Genomic DNA, 7,215 nt, shown 5'->3' with positions numbered 1-7,215 from the left:
TAGGGCTTTTTAAATTTTTTAGTTCAAGAACATAAACTCAAAGTTTGATTATGAATTTAAGTTTGTTTAGACCACGATTTCTTCATGAAATATGTTCTAAATCAATCCTGGAAACTTTCTAAATCAACAATTAAACTTAAAACATAAAAACGAATTCGAATTTTACCATGAACAAATCGGTTGACTTTTTGAAACTAAACTTTGACTTCGAAATTCGAATTCGTTATACGGAATTGGAACTTGAGATTCTACAGGAAGTTTGAGTGAATGATTCCTAACACTTCTACATTTTTATATTTTGCTAATTGTTTTGAATTCGAAATTTAACTGTAAAGTTGAAGAACAGAGGTGTTCTTGTTCTTGGCTTCTGTTTAAATTATAATAATAATTGATAATAGAATATGGAATTTACCTGCTTCTCCTAACATCAAACAATTACTGATTGTATTATAGTGATATATAATTGTCGACACCAAATCCCCAATCAAATATAAAGTCAGGAGAAAATATAAGGGACAGCGATGTGTACAAGATTTATGGATTTTTCTGTATTTTTGTTTCATTCATTTCTTTTTTAATATTAGTATACTAATAATTAATAAATATAAATATATTAATAATAATACTATTTAATAATAATAATATTAATAATAATTATTGCTAAATAATCTAATGATAATATTGATAAATATACTACTTGTTAATAATAATAATGATGATGATAAAAATTATAATTTTTAAGAATAGATATAATAATAATAATGTGATAATATTGATAATAACAACAATGCTAACAATAATCATAATAATACTAATAATAATATAACAAATTATACATATAACAATTTTTATGTTATAATTTTAGTGATACTAATAACAATTATAATAACAATTAATGTACTAACTATATCTTAACTTATAATTTAATATATTACAATTATTAATTATATCCTATTGAATATTTACTAGTTATAAACCTTACAAATGTTTCAATATAATAGTTATTAATAGAAATCTTTTATATATATATATATATATATATATATATATATATATATATATATATATATATATATATATATAGATTTGTAATAATATTATCTATCTATTTATATATCTTCATTTTAATAATAACTTACTTATTTGTTTGTTATTTTACATTTTTAATTTGAATCGATTAAGTATACTTTATTAACTCAAAATATTTTATATACACTTATACTTATATTTATATAATATATTTATTTACAAACAATTATTCGTGAATCGTCGGGATTAGTCAAAGGTCACATGTATTCATGAACACAGTTCAAAATTTTTGAGACTCAGCCTAACAGACGTTGCTTATCGTGTCGAAATCAAATAAATATTAAGTTTAAATTTGGTCGGAAATTTCCGGGTCGTCACAGTACCTACCCGTTAAAGAAATTTCGTCCCGAAATTTCCCGGTCGTCACAACTATGGGCTATTAATGGGCTTTATATTAACTAAACGATACCTCGTTAAATTAATATAAAGGTTATAATTTGACGTATCTATATATAAAAAGTTTTAAACATAAAAATACAAAAATATAAAAAAAAAGTATATATTTCTATATTTTTAAGTATTTAAATTAAAAAGTTTATTATTTTTATTGTTAAAATTTATAAAAACTAATAAATAATTTTTTTTTAATTAATAAGGTTTATTTAAGTTATTTTATTTTTTTGTATTTTATTAAAAATAAAAAAAAAGTATTCGGGTCGACACTATAGCAGCCCAAACATTTGAACTAGATCCGCAGGTCATGCGACCGCATGACAGTATAACTAACACTCCATGCGATCGCATGGAGTGACTTGACAGGTTCAGTTTCCTAGTCTGTACGATTAGGGTTTTGGTTTAATAATTATTATTATTAATTAATTAATTTAAATTAGGGTTTAATTAAATAATAGTTAGTTTAAGTTTTAATTAAGTTTGTAATTTAAGTTTATTTAGTTTTATTAATTATATAATAAATTAATATTTTTATAAAATAATAATATAAAAATAATATTTTTGTAAAATTGTATTTTTATCAACATAGTTTATTTTTGTATTTTGTATTTTTCTTTATTATCGTTTAATTCGTAATTGTATATTTATCGTTCGTAACTAGTTTTAAACTTAGTTTTTGCCGTAGTTTATTTTTATTTCTAGAATTCTAAGATTTGCCGTAAAATCCCTTAAGTGCTTTTTCTTTAGATTAAGATTTAGGCGCTTTAGAATTTTACGACGTCGCTTATTGCTTTAATATTTAATAAATTTTAGTGCCTATTAAGTTATTGCCATTTTGGATATAGAATTCCTTTAAGCTTTAATACCTTTAGACAAAAAATTTTAATATTTAGTTTTTAGACTTTTAAGTTTCGACGCTTTACTTTCTTTTTATTATTTTTCGACTTTTATTTTTCGACGTTTTTTGACGCATTCTTTTTCTTTCTTTTTTCTCGATGCTCTAGTTTTTAGGACATAGAATTTTCTTTATTTTCTTTAAAACTTCGACGAAAAATTATTTTATGCGGTTAAATTGATAGACATCCAAAATTTTATGGTTCGTAGTAATAGTTAGATTTGTTAGTGGCGAGTTGTGGGCTTCCGATTTAAACGGTCCTGACTACCTGCTGCATCTATTGGCTATTCGAAACGTGGGCAAAATCAGAAAAGTCTATTAATTTGATAACTTATATAATTTTTATCTTTATAACTAATAGGATATTCAGTGAATGCACCGAGCAAAATGTAGTGACCCGAACTTTTCCATGTTTATATATATTAATTGAGATTGATATTTACATGATTAAATGTTTCCAACATGTTAAGCAATCAAACTTGTTAAGACTTGATTAATTGAAATATGTTTCATATAGACAATTGACCACCCAAGTTGACCGGTGATTCACGAACGCTAAAACTTGTAAAAACTATATGATGACATATATATGGATATATATATAGTTAACATGATAATATGATAAGTAAACATATCATTAAGTATATTAACAATGAACTACATATGTAAAAACAAGACTACTAACTTAATGATTTTTAAACGAGACATATATGTAACGATTATCGTTGTAAAGACATTTAATGTATATATATCATATTAAGAAATATTCATACATGATAATATCATGATAATATAATAATTTAAAATCTCATTTGATATTATAAACATTGGGTTAACAACATTTAACAAGATCGTTAACCTAAAGGTTTCAAAACAACACTTACATGTAACGACTAACGATGACTTAACGACTCAGTTAAAATGTATATACATGTAGTGTTTTAATATGTATTTATACACTTTTGAAAGACTTCAATACACTTATCAAAATACTTCTACTTAACAAAAATGCTTACAATTACATCCTCGTTCAGTTTCATCAACAATTCTACTCGTATGCACCCGTATTCGTACTCGTACAATACACAGCTTTTAGATGTATGTACTATTGGTATATACACTCCAATGATCAGCTCTTAGCAGCCCATGTGAGTCACCTAACACATGTGGGAACCATCATTTGGCAACTAGCATGAAATATCTCATAAAATTACAAAAATATGAGTAATCATTCATGACTTATTTACATGAAAACAAAATTACATATCCTTTATATCTAATCCATACACCAACGACCAAAAACACCTACAAACACTTTCATTCTTCAATTTTCTTCATCTAATTAATCTCTCTCAAGTTCTATCTTCAAGTTCTAAGTGTTCTTCATATATTCTACAAGTTCTAGTTACATAAAATCAAGAATACTTTCAAGTTTGCTAGCTCACTTCCAATCTTGTAAGGTGATCATCCAACCTCAAGAAATCTTTGTTTCTTACAGTAGGTTATCATTCTAATAAAAGGTAATAATCATATTCAAACTTTGGTTCAATTTCTATAACTATAACAATCTTATTTCAAGTGATGATCTTACTTGAACTTGTTTTCGTGTCATGATTCTGCTTCAAGAACTTCGAGCCATCCAAGGATCCGTTGAAGCTAGATCCATTTTTCTCTTTTCCAGTAGGTTTATCCAAGGAACTTAAGGTAGTAATGATGTTCATAACATCATTCGATTCATACATATAAAGCTATCTTATTCGAAGGTTTAAACTTGTAATCACTAGAACATAGTTTAGTTAATTCTAAACTTGTTCGCAAACAAAAGTTAATCCTTCTAACTTGACTTTTAAAATCAACTAAACACATGTTCTATATCTATATGATATGCTAACTTAATGATTTAAAATCTGGAAACACGAAACACCGTAAAACCGGATTTACGCCGTCGTAGTAACACCGCGGGCTGTTTTGGGTTAGTTAATTAAAAACTATGATAAACTTTGATTTAAAAGTTGTTATTCTGAGAAAATGATTTTTATTATGAACATGAAACTATATCCAAAAATAATGGTTAAACTCAAAGTGGAAGTATGTTTTCTAAAATGGTCATCTAGACGTCGTTCTTTCGACTGAAATGACTACCTTTACAAAAATGACTTGTAACTTATTTTTCCGACTATAAACCTATACTTTTTCTGTTTAGATTCATAAAATAGAGTTCAATATGAAACCATAGCAATTTGATTCACTCAAAACGGATTTAAAATGAAGAAGCTATGGGTAAAACAAGATTGGATAATTTTTCTCATTTTAGCTACGTGAAAATTGGTAACAAATCTATTCCAACCATAACTTAATCAACTTGTATTGTATATTATGTAATCTTGAGATACCATAGACACGTATACAGTGTTTCGACCTATCATGTCGACACATCTATATATATTTCGGAACAACCATAGACACTCTATATGTGAATGTTGGAGTTAGCTATACAGGGTTGAGGTTGATTCCAAAATATGTATAGTTTGAGTTGTGGTCAATACTGAGATACGTATACACTGGGTCGTGGATTGATTCAAGATAATATTTATCGATTTATTTCTGTATATCTAACTGTGGACAACTAGTTGTAGGTTACTAACGAGGACAGCTGACTTAATAAACTTAAAACATCAAAATATATTAAAAGTGTTGTAAATATATTTTGAACATACTTTGATATATATGTATATATTGTTATAGGTTCGTGAATCAACCAGTGGCCAAGTCTTACTTCCCGACGAAGTAAAAATCTGTGAAACTGAGTTATAGTCCCACTTTTAAAATCTAATATTTTTGGGATGAGAATACATGCAGGTTTTATAAATGATTTAAAAAATAGACACAAGTACGTGAAACTACATTCTATGGTTGAATTATCGAAATCGAATATGCCCCTTTTTATTAAGTCTGGTAATCTAAGAATTAGGGAACAGACACCCTAATTGACGCGAATCATAAAGATAGATCTATTGGGCCTAACAAACCCCATCCAAAGTACCGGATGCTTTAGTACTTCGAAATTTATATCATATCCGAAGGGTGTCCCGGAATGATGGGGATATTCTTATATATGCATCTTGTTAATGTCGGTTACCAGGTGTTCACCATATGAATGATTTTTATCTCTATGTATGGGATGTGTATTGAAATATGAAATCTTGTGGTCTATTATTATGATTTGATATATATAGGTTAAACCTATAACTCACCAACATTTTTGTTGACGTTTAAAGCATGTTTATTCTCAGGTGAATACTAAGAGCTTCCGCTGTTGCATACTAAAATAAGGACAAGATTTGGAGTCCATGTTTGTATGATATTGTGTAAAAACTGCATTCAAGAAACTGATTTCGATGTAACATATTTGTATTGTAAACCATTATGTAATGGTCGTGTGTAAACAGGATATTTTAGATTATCATTATTTGATAATCTACGTAAAGCTTTTTAAACCTTTATTTATGAAATAAAGGTTATGGTTTGTTTTAAAAATGAATGCAGTCTTTGAAAAACGTCTCATATAGAGGTCAAAACCTCGCAACGAAATCAATTAATATGGAACGTTTTTAATCAATAAGAACGGGACATTTCACAAAACGTTCACCACCTTTCATACGTTCACCACCTGTAACTCGATCAAGACATCTAGCCAACATTGTCGCCGTTGATTTTTCTTTAGAATCGTCATCTAGTCGACCAAGTACTCCAATTCAAATTTCCGATAATCCATTTTTTGAACCCGACCTCACAATTGAGAATCTGGAGGATATTCAGGGACAATTCAGAGATCCTGAACCACTAATCATTCCTCCTGAACCACAAATTAGTCATCCAGAGATTGTCGAGGAAGAAACCATTAAATCGGAATCCTCTAGTGATTCAGATTCAACAAACTCAATCATGGAAAATCTGGAACCTCTAAGTATGGAAGACCGAATGAGGGCTAAACGCACTGGCCAAGGTTATGCCATTACTCAACCAGACATTAATGCGCCAGATTATGAAATCAAAGGACAAATCCTATACATGGTAACTAATCAATGCCAATTTAGTGGTGCACCAAAGGAAGATCCAAACGAACATCTTTGTACCTTTGATAGAATCTGTACTTTATTTAAAATCAGAGAAGTTGAGGATGAACAGATTTATCTCATGTTATTTTCCTAGACTTTAAAGAGAGAAGCCAAAGATTGGTTAGAATCATTACCTGAAGGGGCGATTGATACATGGGATGTCTTAGTTGAAAATTTTCTTAAACAATTCTTTCCGGCATCTAAAGCCGTGAGACTTCAAGGAGAAATTGTTACGTTCACACAAAAGCCAAATGAAACTTTATATGAGGCGTGGACAAGATTTGGAAAGTTGTTGAGAGGATGTCCTCAACATGGTTTAGAAACTTATCAAATAGTACAAATATTCTACCAAGGATGCGACATCACTACACGAAAAGACATCGACATAGCAGCTGGTGGTTCCATTATGAAGAAAACCGCAACTGAAACTTACAAAATTATTGATAACACTGCTTCCCACTCACATGAGTGGCATCAAGAAAAAGACATCGTTAGATCATCTAAAGTGGCTAGAGCCGATTCTAGCCATGTCTTTGATTCCATTTCCGCAAAGGTAGATGCTTTCGAGAGACGAATGGAAAAGATGACTAAAGATATTCACGCAATACGTATTAGTTGTGAGCAGTGTGGAGGACCACATTTGACAAAAGATTGTCTCAGTATTGAATAAACAATGGAACAAAGAGAGAATGTTTCATACATGAACCAAAGGCCTGGAAA

At 28.8% G+C, this 7,215-nt stretch overlaps 1 non-coding gene across 1 annotated transcript; it reads right to left on the bottom strand.

Moving 5' to 3' along the window:
- Nucleotides 1-6,706: 6,706 nt before the first annotated feature.
- On the bottom strand, nt 6,707-6,813 carry LOC139887294 (small nucleolar RNA R71). Its single transcript, XR_011773131.1, has one exon. It is a non-coding gene; the product is annotated as a small nucleolar RNA R71 (small nucleolar RNA).
- Between the last annotated feature and the right edge of the window lie 402 nt (nt 6,814-7,215).

The sequence above is a fragment of the Rutidosis leptorrhynchoides genome, chromosome 1 (assembly GCF_046630445.1).
Source record: "Rutidosis leptorrhynchoides isolate AG116_Rl617_1_P2 chromosome 1, CSIRO_AGI_Rlap_v1, whole genome shotgun sequence".
NCBI classification, from domain to species: Eukaryota; Viridiplantae; Streptophyta; class Magnoliopsida; order Asterales; family Asteraceae; genus Rutidosis; species Rutidosis leptorrhynchoides.
Note: the sequence above shows the minus strand (reverse complement) of the source record. Positions and strands in the feature narration are given on the sequence as shown.